The 26,565-nt window shown below is 46.7% G+C and overlaps 1 protein-coding gene across 10 annotated transcripts in view; it reads left to right on the top strand.

Annotated features, from left to right (window-relative positions):
- Nucleotides 1-18,344: 18,344 nt before the first annotated feature.
- Nucleotides 18,345-26,565, top strand: part of FAT3 (FAT atypical cadherin 3) — a 719,557-nt gene continuing 711,336 nt past the window's right edge. For 8 of the 10 annotated variants that reach the window (XR_013985096.1, XM_081001693.1, XM_081001697.1 and 5 more), the window contains exon 1: nt 18,346-18,520. The gene's annotated coding sequence lies outside the window, so the exon portion shown is untranslated. Of the gene's footprint in view, nt 18,521-26,565 lie in introns of all 10 variants that reach the window. The other 2 variants (XM_081001695.1, XM_081001694.1) reach the window with 2 other exon arrangements.

Raw genomic sequence — 26,565 nt, forward strand, 5'->3', positions numbered from 1 at the left:
CCAGGTAGATGGCTCTGTAAGTCAGTGAGACCCAACCGAAAGCTGCAAAAGGCTCACTACTTTAGCCGCATGGGGTTATTCGAAGCACAGAGGAAGCATTTTTCACTCACACCGAGGCGTTCTCGCAGCCTTCTCAGATGTATCTCCCTGTTACATGGAACTGCCCAGGGCAAGCTGACATTTAGAGATATGTAGGCCAATACACCGCTTCTCTGCAAGGAGTAAATAGATAATCTTCCCAGGTAGATATGGTGTTGTCATTTTCTCCACATATGATCACCGAGATGGAAGATCTTGCGAAAAACAAAGACATCTGGCTCTGCGTGCGCTGATCAAGGAGGCTGGCAGCAGAAGGAAACCACTTACTAGTTTTCCTTGAGAAATGGGCCCCAACAGGAAATGACAAGTTGTACGTGGCGCTGTTTAATGGTGCATGTCTGCTTACGCCCAGATCCCAAAGACCAGTCTGGCTGGAGTGTGTTGACAGCGGAATTGGCTGCCCACCTCCACCTGAATCACTTCTTGTTCGTCTGCCTTTCACTTCCAAACACTGCATCTAAAGAGCTTAAGCTGCAAGACGACATAGTCTCAGTGAACTACTCTTTTTGGTCTGGCGAGAATCAGCTGGCTTGCTCCAGAGTGCTGGATCGAAAGCCTCTCATTATATGGTCCAATAAGACCAAAAAATGAGTGTCTTTTTGGCCTCCTGCCCTCACGCGTGCACAAGAGCTCGCGACCAAAAATGGAGCATCCCGATTTCAGACCCCAGGATGTTAAGAGGGTATGGTATTGTATGAACAATATGGTATGATATTGCATGAATCAATGATTTTATTCAGTACAATGCAGCGTTCTATGTGACCTTCCTATGCATTTTTAGGAATCAGTTAGGACCATCACCACCCATTTAACTGTAATGGACTATGATTCGTATTACTGAAGTACATTCATTGACTGCTTTTGCCTGTTAATTTTTGTAGAGATAGCACTAATTTTCTACTAATGGTTTCTGAGAATCAAAATGGTGGACTAAATTTAGGTCAAAACTGAGCACGTGGCCTCAATGGTTATGTAAGAAGAAGAAGAAGAAGAAGAAGAAGAAGAAGAAGAAGAAGAAGAAGAAGAGTTTGGATTTGATATCCCGCCTTTCACTCCCTTTAAGGAGTCTCAAAGCGGCTAACATTCTCCTTTCCCTTCCTCCCCCACAACAAACACTCTGTGAGGTGAGTGGGGCTGAGAGACTTCAAAGAAGTGTGACTGGCCCAAGGTCACCCAGCAGCTGCATGTGGAGGAGCAGGGATACTGCAGGGATAGGTGCCCACCAGGTGCTGAAATTCAACTCCCATCCATCATTGGCCATTCTGGCTGGAGTTGCTGGGAGTTGTAGTTCACAGTATTTGGAGGGCAGAACATTGCCTACCTCTCTTCTAGTGCCTGAGTCCATCAGGAAATTTAGGTGGTGGCTTTGTATCAGCAGAAAACCCAAGCTGTCTCTACATTAGGGCTATTCCTTCAGGCCTCCAGGTTTGCCTCTGCTCATCTAATCCAGAGTTTCCCTGAATTTTTCCCCAGTTTTTTAATGTTAACATTATTTCATGCACTCCAAACATTTTCCATATATACAATACTAGGATTATACAAACCCCTCAGATTTCCCCCCCGTCCCACCCTGGTTTCCATATTTTACCCTCTTTTCTTGCATATAATTATAATTATCCATTCTATTTCATCTCCTTATTTACTACTTTAATTCATTTTACTTCATAAATGTTATATCAATCCTGCCCTTTACATAATATTTCATATACGGCATATTCTTCAATATGGATTAAAGGACAGCAGAGGGAAGTCTCTTCACAGTAACCCCTGGGCCCCATTCAGTGTGAGGACAGCCATAGCAGAGTCAGGACACATCTGAAGCACTAGCAGGTGGGATAAATATGCAATTAATACAAATGTGCAGACAAAAAGGGAACTGCATGCAGAACCAGAGATGTCAGGGAAGTTCCTGCTGCAATGGAGCTCCTTTACTGTTTATCTTCAGCTTGCCCGTTCAGGTTCGCGAGAGGAGATAATAGAGATGTCAAAGTCACCTCCTGCCATGTGCGCATCATGTACACATCTCTGCATCATGTACACACGCATCTGCCCTGCCCTGCGTATACATGGACATCTGTAGGATGATTTCAGCTTCAAATCTCCTAACAGGTCCTTGCATGGAGCAGCTCTTCCATAAAAGTTTGTAGAAGATGAAAGGGCCTTAATGAGCTGTAAATATTAACCATGGAGGGTCAGTAATCAGAGAATGCCTTGCGCTCTTGCCTCCCTCCCCTTCTTTCCCCTTCATGGCAGTCTATCCTATCAAATCGCACTCAGGAAAAACAAACAGTAATCGGAAATTGTTCTGTTTTCACATTCTTGAAACAAAATCCAGACTTTCAGCAAACACTGCCAGATTGCCTTTCAAAAGGAGAAGAAAAATATATCTCTTTGAATCTCTTTTCTTTTGACAGTCTTTTGCCTTGATAAGGCACCGGGGCTTTTCCAACTTCTGAAGTGAGGGGTCTCCCCCCCCCCTGTACTTTTTCCCCTCGTCTTATTTTTTTGCAAGCCATGTTGCCACAAAAAGAAAAAAGAAAAGACAGACCCAGCTATCAGTTATCACTTTCTGATTTAATTATGGTTTTGCTTCTATCCTTGAGGGATAATTTCCTATGATCTACAAGGTTTTGTTTTGTGTGTTTTTTTTGTCCTTTTCTGTTTTTTGTTTAAAACGTTGTTGTCATTCTACAAAGCTATAAAGACACGGCTTTCAAATGCTAAATGCTGTGCAATTGCCAAAAGCAACCACTGCCCCCTTCAAGAAAGCGCTGGAATTTAGAAAGTATTTTTAAGTCGCAGATTGGATCTTGTTTTACTTCTTTCACATGTTTGGAGTGATTAATTTTGTGCTGTGGTCCTGGCCGGATCAAAGCTAGATTAGCTGGAAGCCTGGATGAAGGTTGTCTGAAGTACACATTTGAACTTATAGCCTCCAGAATGCCACAGATTAAAACAGGGACATGATTACAATACCCCTCTTATACCAAAGATCGTTCCATAGTCCCTATCATTTCCAGTGTCTCCATCATCACCCTTTAGTCTGGTCTGAACGCAACACTAAACCCTGGTTTGTTCGTATATCTCAAACTAACCAGGCTCACTAACTGATTTGTTTGGGTCCGGCAAACTAGTATCATAAACCACAGTTTGACGTTCCCTCAATACCCACCAACTTGGATTGGATTAAAAGAGCATTAGAAATCCTTAAAGTATCAATGACTTCCCTTCTTCACTTTCCATGGTTCATTTTACATATCATAAATCCCTGCATATTTTACAAAAACTAAACCATTCAGTATTCCATTATCTATCGAAACTTATTTACACTGTTGAATTTATCTTTCAAGTGTACAACCCCCCCCCCCATATACAGTGGTACCTCGGGTTAAGTACTTAATTCGTTCCGGAGGTCTGTTCTTAACCTGAAACTGTTCTTAACCTGAAGCACCACTTTAGCTAATGGGGCCTCCTGCTGCTGCTGCGACGCCGGAGCACAATTTCTGTTCTCATCCTGAAGCAAAGTTCTTAACCTGAGGTATTATTTCTGGGTTAGCGGAGTCTGTAACCTGAAGCGTATATAACCTGAACCGTATGTAACCCGAGGTACCACTGTATTCAATAAACATTTTCCAATCTTCTCTAAACATATGTTCTTCTTGTTCTCTTATTCTAAGTCTGCAAGGTGCGCATATTCTGTGAGCTTAAGTTGCCATTCTTCTTTGGTTGGGACCTCGCTCGTTTTCCATTTTTGGGCTAACAAAACATGGGCAGCAGTTGTAGCATACATAAATAACCGTTTTTGACACCTGGGAATTTCCGTCTGAATTATCCCTAACAAAAAGGCCTATGGTTGTTGTTGTTTTTTGGAAAAGTACTTTAAAACATCCCCCTAAATTCATTATGGATCATTTCCCAATACTCTTTTACCCTTTTACAAGTCCACCACATGTGAAGGAATGTTCCCTCAACCTCATTGCATCTCCAGCACTTATCTGATTCAGCCTTATACATCTCAGCAAGCCTACTCACCACTATGACTATGTTTGACCTTCACTGTTAGAGGAAGTACACCTCTGAAAACCAAACTGGGGAGAAGAACGCTGTTGCACTCAGAGCCTGCTTGCAATTTCCCATAGGCATCCAACTGGCTGCTGTGAGAACAGGATGCTGAAATCGATGGACCTATGGCAGGGCATTTTTGGATGTTCTTATCATTTGTGAATGGGACGCGGGTGGCACTGTGGGTTAAACCACAGAGCCTAGGACTTGCTGATCAGAAGGTCGGCGGTTCGAAACCCCGCAAAGGGGTGAGCTCCCGTTGCTCGGTCCCTGCTCCTGCCAACCTAGCAGTTCAAAAGCACCTCAGAGTGCAAGTAGATAAATAGGTACCGCTCCGGCGGGAAGGTAAATGGCGTTTCTGTGCGCTGCTCTGGTTCGCCAGAAGCGGCTTAGTCATGCTGGCCACATGACCCGGAAGCTGTACACCGGCTCCCTTGGCCAATTAAGCAAGATGAGCGCAGCAACCCCAGAGTCGGCCACGACTGGACCTAATGGTCAGGGGTCCCTTTACCTTTACCTTTATCATTTGTGAATATTGACTTGTGCTGACTGTAGTTTTGTTACCAAGTCCAAAACTTGCTGTCCCAGTTTAATCTTTGTTTGTTGCAGTGCTCCGCCCTTGCTGCTCACTCGGCTACAGAGATGCTACAGGTGAGGGACTCAAAAACGAAATTAGTCTCTCTCGCTGGTGTTGCTCCACCCTTCCTCACTCTGCCTGGCTCCTTGCCCTGCCTGTCTTCTCACTAACAAAGTCCCCCAGAGCAACCTTGCAAAGTGTGTGTGTGTGTGTGTGTGAGAGAGAGAGAGATAGAGAGATAGAGAGATAGAGAGATAGAGAGAGAGAGAGAGAGAAGAGGGTGCCTTTAAAGGGAGACCTGGCCACTTTCATCCATATCTAACCAGGAATAAATCTTAAAAACATCTTTGCTCTTAGAAGCTATATTGACAGCTCAACAGCTGCAGAGGCACAGCTGGACCTAAAAACCTCCCCCAGCTCCCACCACCCGCTCATTTTCCAATAAACTTGTTTCTGTGGCAGCCTCTCCCCTTTTGATTTCCTCGGGACCCATGCTGATGACATCTCTGATTCTGTTTGCTCACCAGTAAAATGTTCATACGGTGGAATTACTGAAAGAGTAGCCACAGCAGAAAGGCCTTAAAATAAAATAAGAAGCCAACTTCTATGAGAGTTAGAAAGAAGTGGTTAACAGTCCCTCCAACTGTCCCTATTTTCCAGGATTTACAGAAATCACCCCGGTTTCTGATTTGATCCTGGAATGTGATCCTGGCAGTGGCAGGGGTAGGTGAGGGGATGCCACCTTGCAGGATTCTGCCACCCAAGGTGTGCTGTTTCACTCTGCCGCATGGGCTGGCTGACCCTGCCTTCACTCCTAGCTTTGGAGCCTACAGTGACTATAAAGCTCCCCTTTCATGCTGATGGCACAAATCTAGGATACTGGAGACAGGGATGCTAAACGAAATAGCAATGGGTCTCCAGCCTTCCCAACCCCTGGCCCAAGGGTAGGCAAACTAAGGCCCGGAGGCCGGATCTGGCCCAATTGCCTTCTAAATCCGGCCTGCGGACGGTCCAGGAATCAGCGTGTTTTTACATGAGTAGAATGTGTCCTTTTATTTAAAATGCATCTCTGGGTTATTTGTAGGGCCTGCCTGGTGTTTTTCTACATGAGTAGAATGTGTGCTTTTATTTAAAATGCATCTATTTGTGGGGCACAGGAATTCGTTCATTCCCCCCAAAAAATATAGTCCGGCCCCCCACAAGGTCTGAGGGACAGTGGACCGGCCCCCTGCTGAAAAAGTTTGCTGACCCCTGCCCTGACCACTACACCACTGTTTGTCCCCAATTTCCCCCTGCAATTCTATGCTGACCACAAGATGCTTAAATTCCAAGCTGCTTTAATTCAACGCCCCTGTTCTTTGCACTACCCTTGTCCATTTACTCTGCTGCCCTTGGCCTCCCTTGTCTTCCCACGGCCACTTGCTCTGTCTCCATTTATTTCCAAAAATTTCCAGCTTTTTCTATCCAAAAGCTGTACCCAAAGGTCAAGATTCCCTTGCAACAAAATGTAAACACACAAAGCAGCACTCTTTCCAACATGCCGTTCATTCCTTGCTTTATGCTTATTCCTTACGCATTCTTACGATTGGACAAAATACTCTGTGACATCATAGCAGTTCAGCCAATGGCTAGGGATCAGAGAACCAGAGACAGCTCATGCAAGACTTTATGGTGTGTTCAATTATTCTCCCTATATCGTTTTTATATATCGCACTCAACCCGCCTCTTCTCAAACTATCATATTGCAAAGTTGCACAGGAGTTAGTTATACACACAAAGTTATACAGAACGGTACATCTGGAACCAGATGGGAGGTAGGTGGCAATGGAATCAACAAATAATGCTATTTTTTACCTGCCAACCTGTCGCTAGTACAAATTCAGCAAACAGAGATGTCGGGGAGGGGCAAAGCCGAGGAAAGTGAGATATGTCAAAATAAATTTGTGCCGTGTCAAGTTGGTTTCTGCAAACTTTCTAATTCCAGATTTCTGTTCGGAGCAGCTTTTTAACAATAGAATCTGGGACAAGAGGCAGAAGAAAAGTTACGCCTGCTTAAATCTCGCACTGAGAGATGTCTCTCCTAATCTGAGATGGCAGCTACGAAATGAGTACAAAAATATTCCCATTTTGAAATGCATTATTTATGTATGCTTTGGAGGAGCGGGGGGAGAAACAGGTATGGGGGGGGCAAAAGCAGCTGAAAACATGAGAACTCCAAGTAAATTTTCCCAACACCCGGTGACTTGTTACTAATCGTGGGCCGGGAAGGGAGGTTGGAAACTTTCAGCCAGTACAGGACAGCTGGCAAAATCTGCCCTGGTTGTGGTTATGATCCAGACCTTTAAAAACAGGTTATTTCAAAGCAGCTCCAAGCAAAGCCTCTACAGTGGTACCTTAATTTGTTCCGGAAGTCCATTCTTAACCTGAAACTGTTCTTAACCTGAAGCACCACTTTAGCTAATGGGGCCTCCTGCTGCCGCTGCACGATTTCTGTTCTCATCCTGAAGCAAAGTTCTTAACCCAAGGCACTATTTCTGGGTTAGCGGAATCTGTAACCTGAAGCATCTGTAACCTGAAGTGTATGTAACCTGAGGTACCACTGTATTTCCAAAATCAGAGCAAGACTCGTGTGCAAAAACCAACATAGGCCATACATTTTAATGGACAAGCTCTTGGGCTTTTGCTTTGGAGTTTTGGGGTGATATACAGGAACGTTCTCCACAGAAAGACTTGCATGATTCCTCCTTTTAAATCGGTGGCTCCCAAAGTGGTGCAGGTGGGATTATTGGGGGGCGGCCGCACTAGGAGTCAAGGGGGGTGCCAGGGGGCCCTGGAGGTGTAAACGACTTTCACATACCCCGCAAGTGTCCTGGAAAAAACCGGGACCTCCCATTTTCCCTGCCTGGGATTCTGCATCCAGTTCTGAGCGCCACAATTTAAGAAGGATATTGACAAGCTGGAACATGTGCAGAGGAGGGCGATTAAAATGAACAAGGGTCTGAAAACCAAGCCTTGTGAGGAATGGTTAAGGGAGTTGAGTGTGCTTAGCCTGGATGAGACTGAAAGCCACCTTCAAATATCTTGAGGGCTGTCACATGGAGGATGGAGCAAGCTTGATTTCTCCTGCTCTGGAGGGTAGGACTCGAACCAATGGCTTCGAGTTACAAGGAAGGAGATTCCAACAACATCAGGAAGAACATTCTGACAGTAAGAGCTGTTTGACTCTCTCGGGAGGTTGTAGACTCAAAGGGGCTACCTTTGAAGGTGACTCAGAAACTGCAATTAATCCAGAATGCGGCAGCTAGACTGGTGACTGGGATTGGCCGCCGAGACCATATAACACCAGTCCTGAAAGATCTTCATTGACTCCCAGTACATTTCTGAGCACAATTCAAAGTGTTGGTGCTGACCTTTAAAGCCCTAAATGGCCTCAGTCCAGTATACCTGAAGGAGCATCTCCAACCCATCATCCAGCCCAGACACTGAGGTTCAGCGTCAAGGGCCTTCTGGCGATTCCCTCGCTGCGAGAAGTGAGGTTACAGGGAACCAGGCAGAGGGCCTTTTCGGTAGTGGCACCTGCCCTGTGGAACGCCCTCCCACCAGATGTCAAGGCAATAAACAACTATTTTACTTTTAAAAGACAAGTGAAGGCGGCCCTGTTTAGGGAAGTTTTTTATGTCTGACGCTGTATTGTTTTTAATATTCTGTTGGAAGCTGCCCAGAGTGGCTGGGGAAACCCAGCCAGATGGGCAGGGTAGAAATAATAAATAATAAATTATTATTATCCTTCCTTGGAGGTTTATAAGCAGAGGTTGAATGGCCATCTGTCATGGATGCTTTAGTTGAGATTCCTGCATTGCAGGGGGCTGGACTAGATGACCCTCGAGGTCCCTTCCAACTCTACGATTCTATGGTGGTGGAAGCTGACCCATTAGGGCAAATGGCGCACTGCCCTTTAAACTCAGCCAGACTCCCCCCCCCCCCCCGCAACCTGAGGATTGGCTCTGCCTGTCCGTGGTTCTGGCACCAACTGCTATTGGTCTCCCTACTTTCTGCCCTACCAGCCGCAATGGACTCCAGCCCACCACTGCTGCCCAGGTAAGCATCAGCGACGCAGCTCTGCCTCACATACCTCCTGCATGCACAAACACATGCACCTCTTGCACATACATTGTTACCTCGGGTTAAGAACTTAATTCATTCTGGAGGTCTGAAACTGTTCTTAACCTGAGGTACCACTTTAGCTAATGGGGCCTCCCGCTGCTGCTGTGCCGCCGCCACGCAATTTCTGTTCTCATCCTGAAGCAAAGTTCTTAACCCGAGGTACTATTTCTGGGTTAGCAGAGTCTGTAACCTGAAGTGTCTGTAACCCGAGGTACCACTGTACCCATGTATGAAGATAAGCTCACCTAGTCAAAAGCGTATCATCACCCTCTATGGGAGAACAATGCAGGATAACTTACTAGTCAAACTTTGAGACAAGCGCATTGGTGATGTGTGGCAAGCTGATTACCTGTGTAGCATAATCTCCCCGTGTCTTTCCCAGGGGAAGGATTTGTATTAATAGGTCATTTCCATTATGCAAATACATCCCCACCAACACCACCTCATTCTGAAAAATAGCTGGCCTGCCATGTAGGCAACTCATTCCGCTCTACTCCTTAAAGAGCCCTTTGCATTAATTCGACATGAAATGTCAGTGTTTCATAATTCATGACACTAGCGGAGATCTTTTTGCAGTGGAGCTGAGGAAGGTTCAACTAAGATTGTATCTGAGACCAAGGAGAGCCAGATATTTCCTGGCATGTCCGAAAGCCTCTGTCCTGTCTCAGATTTTAATTTTTTGGGTTTGTGCTTGGTGAACCTGAAGTGTCTGTAACCTAAAGCGTCTGTAACCCGAGGTACCACTGTAATGGCAAAATTTATCTCGGAGGTAGTAAGAATTAAAAATCCACATGTCTTGGATGAAAGACAGTGACTGCCTAGGAGTCTTTTCCATACAGTGGTACCTCGGGTTACAGATGCTTCAGGTTACAGATGCTTCAGGTTACAGACTCCGCTAACCCAGTACCTCAGGCTAAGAACTTTGCTTCAGGATGAGAACAGAAATTGTGTGGCGGCGGCGCAGTGGCAGTGGGAGGCCCCATTAGCTAAAGCGGTACCTCAGGTTAAGAACAGTTTCAGGTTAAGAACAGACCTCCAGAACGAATTAAGTTCTTAACCCGAGGTACCACTGTATTTCCGTTGTGCTTTGCTCTCGAAATGGCTTTTGTGGGTCTTTGGACCGTAATAAAGAACGTGTGTGCTGCTGGTTGCTGGGCTCCAACTCCCATCAGCCAACAGTCAGGGATGATGGGATCTGTAGTCCAACAGCATTTGGAACAGGCACCCCGAAACTCGGCCCTCCAGATGTTTTGGGACCACAACTCCCATCATCCCTAGCTAACAGGACCAGTGGTCAGGGATGATGGGAATTGTAGTTCCAAAACATCTGGAGGGCTGAGTTTGGGGGTGCCTGGTTTAGAAGGTCCTCGGTTCCCCATCCCCGACTTAAGGGTTTCCTCTTGAGAGCTCTCTTGCTCTTCTAAGCTCTTCAGTATTCCTCAAGCCACACGCTTAACCATATGCAATTACCACACTGTCATGTTAGAAAGTACTTATTGACTATTCTACCAGGGTAGACAGAGATCTGGAAGCGAACATATCCCATAGGCATAGAGAGCACTGCTGCTAATCAACAGACCCTCCTCTCGGCTGGAGACAGTTCAGAGGAGAGCAGCAGCAGCAACAAAAATCATTACAGGGCCAAGGGGATTGATTAACGAGGAAAACTGAATTAACTACTCCTACTAATAGCATTTATAAACCGTACCTCTCTAAATATACTGTACAGTGAGAAGGAGGGGGATAAAGGCTTGTCTCGGTTTTTTCCTTTTTCCGACCTCAAGTTCAGTTTGCCACCTTTTCACAGTTTGTCAATATATTTGTTTAGAAAGTTCTCACAAAAATAAAACCAGCCTTTCATTGCATATTTGTCCTAGCACTCTTTCCTAACATAATGCATTTTCGCTTGTCAATTTCACTAATATGTGCACTTAAAAATGATTTTTTTAAATGCCAGGGGTTCTGAAGCCCCTAGGGCACACTTAAAAGAGATGGAAATAACTGAAGCCCACCAGTCACAAAATGGTGGCATGGAACAGAGCCAGTTTCAAAATGGTGGCAGAGGGAGGAAGAGTCATAAGCTAGCAATGGCTGGTTTTGTTGTTGTTGCTGCTGTTTTTTACTGTTATGTAATCCCTCTTTGGAAATGGTTAAAATTTTCGCCACAGTGCTTTCCTTGTGGTAGGAGAATCCTGAATCTGGTGCTTCCAGAATAAAGGAAATCTTAGTTGCCACCAAAAAAAAAGTTAGCCATCATCGCAAAAGTGATAGTCCTACTTGGAGAAGGCTTGCTGAAATTAATGGATATAACTCATTTAGGCCCATTCATTTCAGTGATTTCATTCCTTAGTGGGCTACAATCCCAGACCTAAGGAAGAATAAAAGAGACTTTAATAAAATCATAGGTGTATCGTATGGTGAAAGATTGACTGTTTGCTTTTTCCATGATGTTTTCACATGCTGCCATTGAACTATTCTGGCAAAGCATGGGTATTGCAGCCTGCAAAAGATCTCTTGCTCCCTTCTCCCTCTCTGCAAGGTTTTGGACTTTTCCAAATCATCCTTCCTTCTCCCTTACTTGTTTTCTGTGTTTTTTTTCTTCCAGGACTTGAGATATAGGACTGCCTTGCCTTCCATTTTATTCTATTACCTGGAGCAATAAAATATTCTTTCGTTTGTACTGCATCTCTCAGGGCTGCCCCAGACATCATTTTTTATTGCGCATTGGTCATTATTTGTGCTCATGATGCTGTTAAGGTGGTCATACACAATCCTCTTTTCAGTGCTATCTGCACCTGAAAAAGTGCTGGGACAGTCAAATTGCTTCGTTTGGTGCATATCCCATATATTCCTGCTGAGCTCCGATAACTTTTTATACTATATATGTTCAGGGGGGGGGTTGATCCACTTTTGTTGTGCTGTAGCCCCTCCGGACAGCAACGACGTGGTACAGCATCGCATAACAAATAACAAAGCAGAATAAATTCAGCGGTGACGCACTACTATTCTGTGAAGAACATGTTGTGGAATACACCTCGAATAAGGCACCAGTGTGCCTTTAGCTGACACCATCCTGCCTGACTTCAAATTACAAGAAACGAGAGTCTGACTAAACATCAGGAAGACCTTTCTGACACTAAGAGTTGTTCGACAGTGGGGCGGTCTCCCTTGGTGTGATGGCCTGGGACTTGGGCTCGGACTCAGAACCAGAGGAGACTCTGTCAGCACCAGATCCTTTGCCTCAGGCATCATCTAAACCAAGTCTGGGGCCTGATCCTGAAGAGTCCCAGTCTGCACAGGTTCCCCTGCAACAAACACCAGCTGGGCCGAGTCAGGGGCCTGAGCCTGCCCTGGCTCCAGATGCGGGGATTACCTCGTTGCCTTCAGCTGGGCCATCACTTACAGCTGCTCCACTACCAGTTGGGTCAGGAGAGGCTGAGGCGGCCCCTGGGTCTAGTAACCCACCGACGTCTCCCGAGCTGCAGAGACTAAGGTCTGAGAGAAGGAGAGACCTGAGTACTCGCAGGAGGAGTGCTCGCCTTCGGGCGAAACAGGGAGGTGAGTCGCTGGGGGATCAGGACCGGCCACTACCCCAACAAAGAGAAAAGGCTTTCGAACCCTGCCCCAGGTTGCGGGAGTAACATTGTTGTATGCTAGATCCTGCCTGAGATCCTGTACCTGTCCTTGCCTGGTTTCCTGCCTCGTCTCCTGCCTTGGCCCTGTTGGACTGACTCCCAGCGGAACCTTTGGATTCTGGACTGGTCCTGGACCACGTTTTACAGGTTACCCCTGGGCCCAGCACACTCAGGAGGTTATGGGCTCTCCTTCCTTGGAGGTTTTTAAGCAGAGGTTGGGTGGCCATCTGCCATGGATGCTTGAGCTGAGATTCCAGCATTTCAGGGGGTTGGACTAGATGACCCTTGGGATCCCTTCCACCTCCACAATTCTGATGCTATGATTTTGCTCCCTGAAAACAGAGGCGAAAATGCTCTGACTGGCAGCTGGTTTGCATCACAGTGTGCTTGAAAGCAAGGTTTGCTCCAGAGCTTCTGAATCTCAGCTTGGCTCCCTTGCTGAAGCGACCTGTGGGTGTCACAACAACCCACAAGCTGATATACTGCAGAATTTGGAATGGGTGACCTTGAACTGATTACAGAATTCAAGGGGGTGGGGAGAAGAATGTGGTGAAGCCACATGCTGCATTGAAACACCCCCCCCCCATAAATAAATGTATTGCAGTCGGTGTCAGAAATGTGAATGTTGGCATTCATCAGTAAGTTTTCAAGACACCCAGAAGGAAATGTTTTGTTTTTTTTAATCATTTGAACATGAACAATAAAATGCTGACATTTACCAGTAAATATCCAAATATTATATCTCTCTCCAGTGCTTTCTGCCAAAGGACATTTTTCAGTGCTACTGCACCGAAATGTCAAAAAAGTGCTTCATGACACATTTTTGGAAATTTCCCACTGGGCCTTCTTTAAAGAAAATAATAATAATGGCCAGTAAATGTCAACATTCACCGCAATTCTGAAATTTGCCATAATAATCTCCAGTGGTGTAACTTTCCCTCTGATCTCCACAACAGTGTTGCTATAAGACAGATAGGAGGACAATAATTAAAATGGAAAAATGAGACCAAAGAAAGGTTGGTGGAGGTTGTTGCTTTGTTTTCAGATTTGGTTGCAGGAGGGGGTTGCGGAGGGGAAAGTTTCAGGCACTTCTTTGCTTAGGAAACGCTTGCACTAAAAACTATTTTGCCAGTTTCGAAATTGGCTGCAAAGAAAACATTTTTGTTCCACTTTTATCCCAAGCAAGCCAAAGCGAGTAATTATAAAAGACAAAGGAAAGAAAAAAAGATTCAGCTGAGAAAGGGCAGGTAGGGAGAGGATCCCACAGAGATGACGGCATGGCTGTAAATTACCTCTCTGAACAAAACAGGCAGATTCTTACCCAGTACAAAAAGCAGTAAGCATAAACTAGAGCTGGAAACTTTCCAAGTGTGTTCCAGCACTGGCTGGAAACATTCCTGGTGGTCTCATCATGTGATGTGTAGAAGCAAGCTTTCTCGGTACTAATTCTAGTGAGATGCTTGCCCTAACCAAAAAGTACTTCTTTGAGTGTCATATATATAGAGGATTCAGTATTTGGGATTCAGGCCTGTTTGATCATAATGTCCTCCTCCTTTTACTTTCCCCCAATACAAGATGTTCAGATTCTGCACACATTGGGTGAAAGAAACGTACTCTGCATGCTCAAACACACTATTACTTACCAAATGCAAATTGGAAAAATGTTGTATTACTGGTATTACTTTTACATTTGGAAAATCTATAAATAAAATTTAAGCATGGCTAACAAAACAAAACGAGAACTTTTTTTTTATTTAAAAAAAGGGATGTATTTGGGATCCAAGTCAGCTTGATAATCACATCCTCTGTCCTGCAGAGCTCACTCCCCCCCCCCCCAATAACCCGAGAAGTTTAGGTTCTGGTTGCACATACTGGGTGAGCAACGTGCACTCTGGGCATGCTCAAAACACTATTTTTTATTTTGCACACTATGGGGATAAGAAAAATGTTACGGCTATGCTGCAGGCCTAGCAGTTTGCATGAAGTACATTGCAGAAGGACAACCTATTTCCCTCTGAAACAGCTGTTCTGGGTTTTGGACCTGCCCACCTTGTTGCTTTTTATGCTAGCCCTCTGGAAATGCTTGGGACCTTCTAGCAGCAGCTAAATATGACTGAACATTGGCCCATGTCCAACATCTTCCTTCTCTCCCTTTGCCCTGCAAACATCCTCAGGTTTCTGTGTAACACAGAACAGTAAATGAGAGTCCAAATGCACCATCCAAGACAGCAAAGCATAATCTGGGATGTGATTGCGATTGCATCACTTTTCCTTCCTTCAAAGCACTCAGGTGTCAGAAACTATAGGACACTGCCCCATGTAGCGAGCCGTGTTCATGACAGCTTCTCAGGGCAAAAGCTTCATGACTGGCTCTGCCCAGGGATGATGATGATGATGATGATGATGATGATAATAATAATAATAATTAATAATAATTTATTATTTATACCCCGCCCATCTGGCTGAGTTTCTCCAGCCACTCTGGGCAACTCCCAATCAAGTGTTAAAAACAACACAGCATTAAATATTAAAAACTTCCCTAAACAGGGCTGCCTTCAGATGTCTTTTAAAGATAGGATAGCTGCTTGTTTCCTTCACATCTGAAGGGAGGGTGTTCCACGGGGGAGGGCGCCACTACCGAGAAGGCCCTCTCTGTGGTTCCCTATAACCTCACTTCTCGCAGTGAGGGAACCGCCAGAAGGCCCTCGGCGCTGGATCTCAGTGTCCGGGCTGAACGATGGGGGTGGAGACGCTCCTTCAGGTATACAAGGATGGCCATTGTCTCAGAGGAATTTTCAACAACAAAGGTCTGTTGGAACAATGGATTGGACTTGGAGGTGGGGTGCATTTTTATTCTTATTTATGATTATTACTTTGTCAAAATTAATATATAGAGAGAGTTTTAATGCTGTAACCTGCCCTGGGAACTTAGGGCAAACGGTAGGTAATAGATAAAAAATAACTTGCTGGTCCAGAGGTAATGGTGAACCACAAAGCTACCACAAAACAGGAAGGGAAGGAGGAGGGGAGAGAAGGCCCATGACCTTCGCTCCTATAATGCCAAACCACAGCTTGGCTTTATGTCCAAACAGCTGGTATGGCTCTGCCAAGCTCCCTTCCAGGGTTGTTGGTGGGAGGAGGAGATGTGAATCCCGAAAACACATCTGCACTTATTGAGAAGCGCTGTAGGTATTCATAAAGAAGTACCGTATTTTTTTAAGACTCACTTTTTCCCTCCTAAAAAGTAAGGGGAAATGTGTGTGCGTCTTATGGAGCGAATGCAGACTGCGCAGCTATCCCAGAAGCCAGAATAGCACGAGGGATTGCTGCTTTCACTGCGCAGCGATCCCTCTTGCTGTTCTGGCTTCTGAGATTCAGAATATTTTTTTTCTTGTTTTCCTCCTCCAAAAACTAGGTGCGTCTTGTGGTCTGGTGTGTCTTATAGAGCGATAAATACAGTAGTTGCCACCAAAATTTAGCCCAAATCCACATTTGAAGAGACTCTGTGGGGAAAAGCCTGGTGAATTTTGCTGGAAGTTGAGAGCGACTTGCCGTAGTAAATCTGCTGAAATTCCTTTCATCCAGAGAAAGCTAGATGTGGATTTGTAGCCAGGACACAAAACCTCAGTGGCTGAGCATCTTCCTTGAAGGCAGAAAGTCCCCGGTTCGGTCCCTGGCATCTCCAGGTAAGGGTGGAAAGGACTCTTGCCTACAACTCTATAAAGTATTGCTTCCAGTCAGTGTGGACAGCACAGAGCACAATGGACCAATAATCTGACTCAGTATAAGGCAACTTCCTATTTTCCTACCTGAAAATGTGTTTATGGCAGTCATTTCTTTCCTTCCTTTTTTTTGTGTGGAGTGGGCACTGTGTGTCCTTAGATTTAATCCAAAGCCAATTTTAAGACAGTAGTTGGAATTTATAGGGAAATAAAAATCACTTTTGCTAGGCTACTGAAACATTCTCTCTCTCTCTCTCTCTCTCACACACACACACACAGAGAAATTTGTGCTGTGACATCCCTAAAGTTTGAAATACAGTGGTACCTCGGGTTAAGAACTTAATTCGTTCTGGAGGTCCGTTCTTAACCTGAAACTGTTCTTAACCTGAGGTACCACTTCAGCTAATGGGGTCTCCCGCTGCCGCAGCACGATTTCTGTTCTCATCCTGAAGCAAAGTTCTTAACCCGAGGTATTATTTCTGGGTTAGCGGAGTCTGTAACCTGAAGCGTATGTAACTTGAGGTACCACTGTAGAGATCATTCCTTCCAATATGAGATGACCCAGGACCACTCCAGTTGTGTGGGTTGCCAGGGTGAGTATCAGAGCACTAGGGAAAAACAGGTAGGACATATCTCATCCCTTACACAATTAAGATATATGATATAATAACGATATATGTATAAGGGATAAAGTGTGTTTTTTAGATGGAGCAGGGAATATACTTGTCTTACAAGTTAAAATTCTTAAAGTTTATTTATTTAATTTATATCCCACCTTCTTTCTCCACGGTGCACCTGGCTCTCCTCTCTCCTCCTTTAATCCCCATACGACCCTGTGAGGTAGGTTAGGCTGAGAGGCAGTGGCTGGCACAAGGTCACCGCAGGGAGCTTTACGCCTCTTTGGGATTGGAACTCTGGTCTCCCAGGTCTGAGGCAGACACTCTAACCATTACACCACTTTGGCGCCCTCTATGGCGCTTGGTAGAGTTGCAGCGGTGGCTGGTGCCCATTGAGATTGGCTAGGTGGAATGCAGGGAGCCCACAGTGGGTGGAGCCAGAGCCAGTGATAGGCGGGGCCAACTCATTCTGGTTTTGTCCCCATCCTCTCCGCTGCCAGGGGCAACACTGAGAGTCAGGAGGAGGAGGAAGAGGCTGACAGGTACCGCTACCAACCCCTGGCCTGGCAAGTAAGCAGGAAGGCAAGCAGGCTAGGGCTGGATGAGACCCAGCTGAGGATGTTGGGGGCAGCGCCCCACTTGCCGTAACCAACCAGCCTCCGCAGTGTTAAGACCAGTCAGGCTTGGGTTCAAATCCAATGACCATGGCACCCCAAACTTGGCCCTCCAGATGTTTTTGGGACTACAGCTCCCATCATCCCCAGTGGTCAGGGATTATGGGAATTGTAGTCCCAAAAAATCTAGAGGGCCGAGATTGGGGATGCCTGCTCTTTGCTCTAACCTACCCGAGAGGGCGGCTGTGAGCATCGCAAATTGGAGCGCCGAATGGTGGGGACCACTTTGAGTTGCGTGGAGGAAGGGGATCATTAAACCTCCCCACCGCCCAAAAAAAAAGTGGGGGGGGGGGTCCTTATTGACTACCAGACGCCGCGTGCGATGGGACTTACTTCACAGCATGCATGAAAGCCTGCCTGCCCGTCACAAGCGAGAAGAGCCGCGCCGGAGCCTGCCTCCTTCTCGGTTGCAAGGAGCAGCAGGGAATATATTTTATTTTTTGCAGGAGCATTTTAGGCGGCGGTGCAGAAGCCGGGCTCGGTTGCACCGCGTCTGCGTGTGCAAGGGGTTTGTGTGCACGTGAATGTGCGCGCCCCCCCCCCCAGCATCCCCGGCGTTGTGCATCCAGCCAGCCTTTTCTCTCGCGTTGCCGCGCCTCGCGCTCTCTCCCTGCTGGGCTGGCGAGTGAGGAGACGCGGCTCCCCGCATTGGCTGCAGCCGCTGGCGCGCTCTGCCTCTCGGTAGGCTGCGCTGCGATCGTCGGCGCCGCGGGCTGGGAATCGCCCCCTTTCCTCCCCTCCCCTCCCAGCACCCCCCCACCTACCCCCACCCCCCGAGTTAGGAGTTGCTACCGAGAGCGCTTCTCCACTCGGCACCAGTCCCGCGCTGCGCGCTGCGCCAGGAAGGCGAGAGAAAAGCAGCAGCGGCGGCGGCGGCGGCGCTTGGCTCCCCGTCTTCCGCCCCCGTCCATGGATACGTTATGCAGAAGGGAAGCTGCGAAGCTCCGGAGCTGATCGGCCTCTTGGAAGGGTGCGTGAGCTGGGCTTTCTTTATTTCCTTGAAAACAGGCGCCTCGCTTTTCATTTGCCTGGATGAATGGGTTTGGAGAGGGGGATCCGCGATGGAGTCAGCGTGGGGAGAGAGTTGCATGCGAAACTTCCACACATACATAGCCAGCCAACCAACCCCGTCCCATCTTTTTGTTGCAAACTTGCCACTGTTTGCAAAAAGCCCAGGCTCACTCCGGCAGCCGCTTGCGAGCGTGGGAAGCGCCGCAGCCCCCGCGCTAACGCGGACCGGCTGGTCGTCTCTTCTCCGCAACGTGTTCGGAGAGGCTTGGTTTGCAACGAGATATCTATTTGCGTTCAAGTTGCAAAAAAAAAAAGAGGGAAAAGTTCGTGCTTGTTGTATCTCTCCCCTCCCGAAAAAAAGAAAGAATACTCTTTCCCTAGCGCCAAATTTTGTTTTATTTTTAAAGCAGTTCTACCGGGTGGCTAACTTGCTTCCTAGGTCTCTGCCTTCTCCTGCGTTTGGCGCGCGTATGCTTTCCTCGTTGCCAAAGGGGGATCCCCGGTTTAGGCAGTGCAAGGTGCCGAGCGGCGGCGGGTGTTGCAATTGGGTCTTCTCCCTTTAGAAAAATAATCTCTTATTTATTGTGTCGGGCTTTGAGCGGCTTATTTCAAACGCGGTCGGAAGGGGTTTTTTTTTTTTGGGAGGGGATGCTGCCGGGGGTGGCCAGAGAGCTGGTTTTCACCTGCTAACGCTGGAGTCGAGCGGCGATCTCGCTGGGGAAGGGAGCATTTCTGCCGCGGGCGGGCGTGAGGAGCCGGGGAAGCCGCGGGGAGCGGTGGATGTCTCGCCTGCTTGCAGAGAAAGACGACCGAAGAAGCGCGTTTCTGCATTGCCAAAGGGAGGTGTTGTGGGTTGGGGGAGAGACGTGAGAACCGGCCGCTTCTGCTTTGCAATCCTCGCTCGCTGCTGCGTCCCAGGAGTGGCTGGAGAGAGAGGGGCGCCTTGCTTGCATCTTCCGAAGCTGGGAACTTACCGGGGCGGGGAGTTCCGCGGATGTGGAAGCGGAGAGGCTGCCCCGGCTGCGGCTCCCGGGGCGAGCCGTTGGGGTTCCTTTGCCGGAGATTCCTCGCCGGGACCGCGCACAAAGGGGATTTGTGAGTGGAGAGACGGTCATAGAAGATACCCCATGGCTGATTCCCCGCCTCCCGCAATAGATCACAATGATCCCGCGCTCTCTATAGATCAGTGCGTGCGTCTGTCACGTATGGCAGTGATTTATGTGGAAATTGTGTGGTTTGTAATGCTTTGTGACTGCTTCGGTTATGTTGAAGTTATGCGGGTTTTTTCAAGTTGTAAGCCGCCTCGAGCGTGGTTTGAACTGTGGAAAGGCGGCATACAAATAGAATTATGGATGTATGTATCTGTAGACGGGAGGATAGGGCTTACATCTGCCTAGCCTTGGCACTTTAGGTGGCAGGATTAGTACACTCCTGGAGCAAACCCGGAATAGATGCCACTTTCCCCTGAGTTAGTGCAGAGTGCATTGTCCCTCCCCATCCGTGTGTGTATATGTTGGAAATGGAAGGTTTTCCAGATCGGAGGTGGAGCGTCTTCCCAGACCTTTCAAGGGATCCAGTAGCATTTTCTCTCTCTCTCCACAAATTAAGGGCTGGCTTGGGAAAGGAGTTTCAGAGAGATTTCTCCCCTGAGAAATACACCCACCACCCTGTTGAAATCAGCGAGCAAATTTTGTGGTGGCTAGGAAACGGGGGTGTCATAGTGCAACCTTATATGTACTCAGAAGTCAAGCCCTGTGCTATTCAGTGGGTCTTAACTCCCAGTTTAAGTGTGTATATATTGGATTGCATCCTTAGAAACATTTTATCAAAAACACCCAAAAACATTTGGCAGGGAGGCTGGGAAGGGGAAGGTCTTTTTTGGGGGGGGGGGAGGGAATGGCAGCTGGCAGGTCATTCCTTCTCTCCCCCCCCCCCCAGCAGCCATGGGGGTGGGGTGGGAAGGCATAAGAGACCCCCTGACGCTTCTGCAGCTAATGATTTTAGCAGCTAAGGCAAAGGATCTTGTGAGCTTTGCTTCCAACTTCCTAAACCCCCCCCCCCCCGCGTTTGTGCATTTATTGTTCATCTTGGGTAAAACTCCCATTATAGAAAGGGGTGGAGAGAAACATCCAGTTAAAACAAATCTAAAGTAACGGGTTTTCCAGATGGTGCTGTAACTTTGTTGGTAAACGTTGCCTGGAAAGGTGCAAACCTGCCCCCCCCCCCCCGCGCAGTTTCAGTGTGTTTCGAGATATCTTTTACAAACTTTCTTTTACAGCCGGATGGTGTGCAATGTTTGCTCAGAAGCAAGCCCCCCCCATCCCAATTCAATGGGGCTTTCTCCCAGGCAACTGGGGGTATAGGGTTGCAGCCCCTAGAGATGCCGCCTTGTGATTTTTTTTTAAAGGGAGGGGCGGGAGCAAGGAAATATAAGGTGCAAACAAAGACTCTCCTTTAACTACCCACCGATCCTGTTAAGAGATTAAGCTGCAATTGTTGCCTGCTTTTGTGGATCCTTTCTCCTTCCCTTTCTCTCTCTGTTCCTGCTTCTGGCTTTGTTGTTGGGAGAAATTTGTTCCCTCCACCGTCCCACATCCAATTAAAAGGAATGCAAGTGTAAGGGAGCACAAAGGCACCGAAATAGGAATAATAATAATATAAAAAAATTCTCTGCACACAGGGCAGCCCCCCTGTTCACCTTCTTTCAAAGAAATTGCTTGTGTAGCTGGCTGCTCCTTTCTGTCTCATTGCATAGTGCTTGTTCCTTTCATTGCTATCAAACAACCACGGTTTTTTTTTGCAGCATCCTCTGTTGGCTTTTGTGTACTGTCAAAATCTCTGAACCAGCTTCAATCCCGGCTTATTCTCCGCAGGCACAAGGCATTGAACTTCCTTCAGCGTTTAGCAAGTGATTCTTTTCCTTTATTACACACACACACACACACACACACACACACACACGCTGCCCCGGCTCTTAACTTTATGAGCGATTGCTCAGGTTGCTGCTGGTATAAGAGACTTGCAAAGAGAGAGGTCTGCTGGATTTAGAAAGGGGGAAAGGATCAACTGTTCGGTAACAGCTGAACTGAGAGTGTTTCCTTGGAAAAGCTGCACTCTCATTCACACACACACACAGTCCCTGAGAAGAGGCATTGAAACATTAGCAGAGTCTGGCTGGAATCCTCAGCTCCCTTAGATGGGAGGAAACCTTGTTCAATTCAACAAGACTTGCTTTTGCATGGATGCGGTTAGGATTGTGCTGTACCGGTGGTGGTGAAGTGGTAAGAGTGCCTGGCTGGGACCTTGCAGACCCAGGTTCAAATCCTGACTCGGTTGCACAGCTTGCGGGTGACCTTGATGCTGCCTGAGTCTACCTTGCAGGACTGTTGCAGAGCATCAAAAGAGCAAGGAGCACCGTGCTTGTTGCCCTGATCTCTTTAAAGAGGGACGTTGGGAAAAGCAGACATTTCAGAGATTATGCATAGCGGCTTTTGCAGGGAAATGAAGGCACCAGCAAACATTTTGAGTGTGTTCCTTTTTTTAAAAAAAAAGTTTGTTAACGTAACTGCATTTGTTATTATTATTATTTTTAAAAAGTTTGTTAACTGCATTTGTTATGAGAACTCATTCCAGCCACTAACTCACTTAGCCTTAGACAAACTGTTAGCCTCAACACGTTTCTGTAATAGGAGGAGGACAAAATTCACTGGACGTCTATGGTTGATATAAAGTCCCCCCCCCCCCAATCCTGTGCAGAATTAGGTAGTGGGAAGATGCACTTGGAAAGGCAGCACTTAACCCACCCTGGGGTTAAAGTCCTGCATATGGGAAAGACACAGGCAAAAGGCTCTTCAACCTCTTGCCTGCTAGTGTGGATTGCAAGTCGCAGATGCTCCACACAGTGACTCCTGCATAAGAAACAGGCAAAGGGCTCTTTAACCTTTCATCTACAGTGGTACCTCGGGTTAAGAACTTAATTCGTTCTGGAGGTCCGTTCTTAAACTGAAACTGTTCTTAACCTGAGGTACCACTTTAGCTAATGGGGCCTTCCGCTGCGGCCGCCGCCGCACGATTTCTGTTCTCATCCTGAAGCAAAGTTTTTAACCCGAGGTACTATTTCTGGGTTAGCGGAGTCTGTAACCTGAAGCGTCTATAACCCGAGGTACCACTGTACTAGTGTAGATTGCAAGTTGCAGATGCTCCACACAGTGACTCATGCGTAAGATACAGTGGTACCTCTGGATGCAAATGGTATCCATTACGGAGCCCTGTTCGCATCCTGAAGCGAACGCAACCTGCGCCTGCGTGTCTGTGCGGGTCACAATTCGCCGCTTCTGCGCATGCGCGTGATGTCATTTTGAGCGTCTGCACATGCACGAGCGGCGAAACCTGGAAGTAACGTGTTCTGTTACTTCCGGGTCTCCGTGGAGCGCAACCCGAAAACGCCCAACCTGAAGCAACTTTAACCTGAGGTATGACTGTACAGGCAAAGGGCTCGTCTCTTGGTGTGGGTTGCACAAAACCTCACAGCTGGCACTGCCCTACAGATGTCCTCAGGTGTTAAAATTGACAGAGCCTGGCCTCTTGGTAGTCGTACACCCCCCCCCTCTGAAGCTGGGGGGTTGCTGGTGGGCCAGGAGAGGACCTTCTTTGTGGAATTCCCTCACTATTCACTATATAGCCTTCCTTATATGCTGAAGACACACCTCTTACACCCCAGACTTCTTATTAATTATTATTATTTATTAAATTTGTGTACCACTGTTATACGCGTAGATCTCAGGGCACTTCACAACTTGAGGGGGATAATTTTAGAACCCACTCAGTTTGAGGTTATCGTCATGAAATGTTTTTATTGTTATATTTTGCATTGTTGTGACACGCCCTGGGACCTTACGGTGAAGGGCAGATAATAAATAAAAACAAGTAACAATTGTTCAGTGTAGTGCACAGTAAAGCTAAATATTTGAATAGTGGTTCAAAAATGGAGGAACCCCCCCCCCCACATTTAGTCAGTGATTCTAGATGGGCAAACTGCCCCATCAAATCCATATATTGTGAGTGCAGGGCCAGATGTTTGTAGGTATTAATCATACTAATAAAAAGATATGTGGAGCTTATTTATTTCCTTAATGAAATATTTGTACTTCTTCCTTTAGGCAACAGCCCTCTGGGCAGCTTACGTTATTATTTAATAAACAAGTTAATCAATAAAGTGACACAAATGGGTTTTTTTTTTAAAAAATGTTAAGCAGCAGCAGCACAAGAAAAAAAGAGGGTTGAATTAATTGAACCAAGTAAATAAATCTGCTTTCATCTGGTGCTTAAAAGCAGGCAAACAAACAAACAAACAAACAAACAAACAAACAAACAGGATAGTGTGGTTTAGTGGTTAGTGTAACAGGCTGGAATTGGGAAGGCACACATTCGGTTCCCTTCTCTACCGTGAACCTCACTGGTGGATGTTGAACCAGTCACTATCTCTTGGTCTAGTCTACATTGCAGGGTTGTTGTGAGGATCAAATGTGAATAAAACTGCATATATGTTAACATCAGCACCTTGGGGGGAAGGATGGGATTGTAAGTGTAACTGAAGTCAAAATAAAGATATTTGTATAGCAGTCACAGGGCTTCATAAGATGGGGGACACATGGCTTGCCAGTAGTGCATGTGAAAATGATCTCGTGGCCCAACCTGGCCACAGTGATCCATGCAACGGTCACCTCCAGGCTTGACTACTGTAATTCGCTCTACGCGGGGCTGCCCTTGAAGCTGTCCCAGAAACTCCAGCGGGTGCAGAATGCTGCAGGGAGGCTCCTCACGGGGGTCCCTGCCATGGGAGCATATTCACCCAGTGCTTTTCCAGCTGCACTGGCTCCCGGTGGAGTACAGGGTCAGATTTAAGGTGCTGCTTTTGACCTTTAAAGCCCTTCACGGCCTAGGACCCTCGTACCTACGGGACCGCCTCTCCCGGTATGCCCCACGGAGAGCCTCAAGGTCCATAAATAGCAACACCCTAGTGGTCCCGGACCCTAAGGAAGTCAGATTAGCCTCAACCAGAACCAGGGCCTTTTCAACACTGGCTCTGGCCTGGTGGAACGCTCTGTCTCATGAGACCAGGGCCCTGCAGGATCTGATTTATTTCCGCCGGGCCTGTAAGACAGAGTTGTTCCGCCTGGCCTTTGGCTTGGAGCCAATTTGATTCCCTCCCTCTCTTTTTCCTTTTCCTTCTCCTCCTGCGATGAGGCTACATTTTAATATTTTAATGTTTCAATATTTTAATGTTGTATTTTCATTTTGTTTTTAAGTTGTAATCATTCAACTTGTTTTTATTATTGCTTGTAAGCTGCTCTGAGCCTGGCCTTGGCTGGGGAGGGCAGGGTATAAATAAAAATTATTATTATTATTATTATTATTATTATTATTATTATCTAGGGGTCTTGGTGGATCACAAGCTTAACATGAGTCATGATTGTGATGCAGCAGCAAAAAAAGCTAATGCTATTCTAGGCTGCATCAACAAAAGTCTAGTGTCCACATCAAGGGAAGTAATAGTCCCATTCTGTTCTGCCTTGGTCAGACCATACCTGGAATACTGTGTCTAGTTCTGGGTACCACAATTTAAGGAGGATGTTGACAAGGTGGAATGTTTTTAGAGGAGGGCGGCCAAGATGATCAGGGGCCTGGAAACCAGGTCTTATGAGGAACGCTTGAAGGAGCTGGGTATGTTTAGCCTGGAATAATAATAATAATAATAATAATAATAATAATAATAATATATTTATACCCCGCCCATCTGGCTGGGTTTCCCCAGCCACTCTGGGCTGCTTCCAACAAAATATTAAAATACAATAGTCCGCCAAACATGAAAAGCTTCCCTAAACAGGGCTGCCTTCAGATGTCTTCTAAAAGTCTGGTAGTTGTTTTTCTCTTTGACATCTGGTGGGAGGGCGTTCCACAGGGGGGGCGCCTACACCGAGAAGGCCCTCTGCCTGGTTCCCTGCAACCTCACTTCTTGCAGTGAGGGAACCACCAGAAGGCCCTCATCGCTGGACCTCAGTGTCCAGGTTGAACAATGAGGGTGGAGACACTCCTTCAGGTATACTGGACCAAGGACTGAGAGGAGATAAGATAGCCATCTTCAGATATCTCAAGGGCTGTCACGTGGAGGATGGAGCAAGCTTGTTTTCTCCTCCTCTGGAGGGTAGGACTCGAACCAATGGATTCAAGTTACAAGGGAGGAGATTCTGATTAAACATCCGGAAGAACTTTCTGGTGGTAAGAGCTGTTTGACAGTGGAACGGTCTCCCTTGGGAGGTTGTGGTCTCTCCTTCCTTGGAGGTTTCTAAGCAGAGGTTGGGTGGCCATCTGTCATGGATGCTTTAGTTGAGATTCCTGCATTGCAGCGGGTTGGACTAGATGACCCTCGGGATTCTACGATTCCTATGCACTTGTAAGCAGCTTGTAATCCTCCCAATAACCCTGAATAGTAGATCAGCATTATTATTGGCATATTATGGCTATCATTTCCTGGTGGGCTGTTGGAACTTGGGCAATACGGCGTGATTTTTGTACACTGTGAAGTATATATCTAAGCATGTTTATATTATAGCTAATTAGAGCTGAATAAGAGCCTAGCTGGCATCTTCTGATCAGAAGGATGCATAGTCTTATTTGGGACTCAACTCTCATTCCATGGAGCCTTGACAAAATTCTGTTGCAATGCACACGGAGGGAGAAATGTTGTTTTATGTTATGTGCAAGAGTGCAGAATTCGTGTGGATTTTGCAGGAGCGAAGCAAGAGGGGAAAAGCAGCAGATTGTAGCCTGCTTCTGTGCAGCAGTCTTTTCCTCCCAGAGCCTCTGTGGGCATTGCACATCTCAGTTAACACACTTCGCAGGTATTCCACTGTGCAGGAGAAATGTTGCTTAGGAGATGGCTCTTAGGGGCTGTGCTGTGTTATTTACTGGCAGTAATAACAGGGAAGATGGCTGCAGTGCTGC

The sequence above is a fragment of the Podarcis pityusensis genome, assembly GCF_964106645.2.
Source record: "Podarcis pityusensis genome assembly, chromosome: 4".
NCBI lineage: Eukaryota > Metazoa > Chordata > Lepidosauria > Squamata > Lacertidae > Podarcis > Podarcis pityusensis.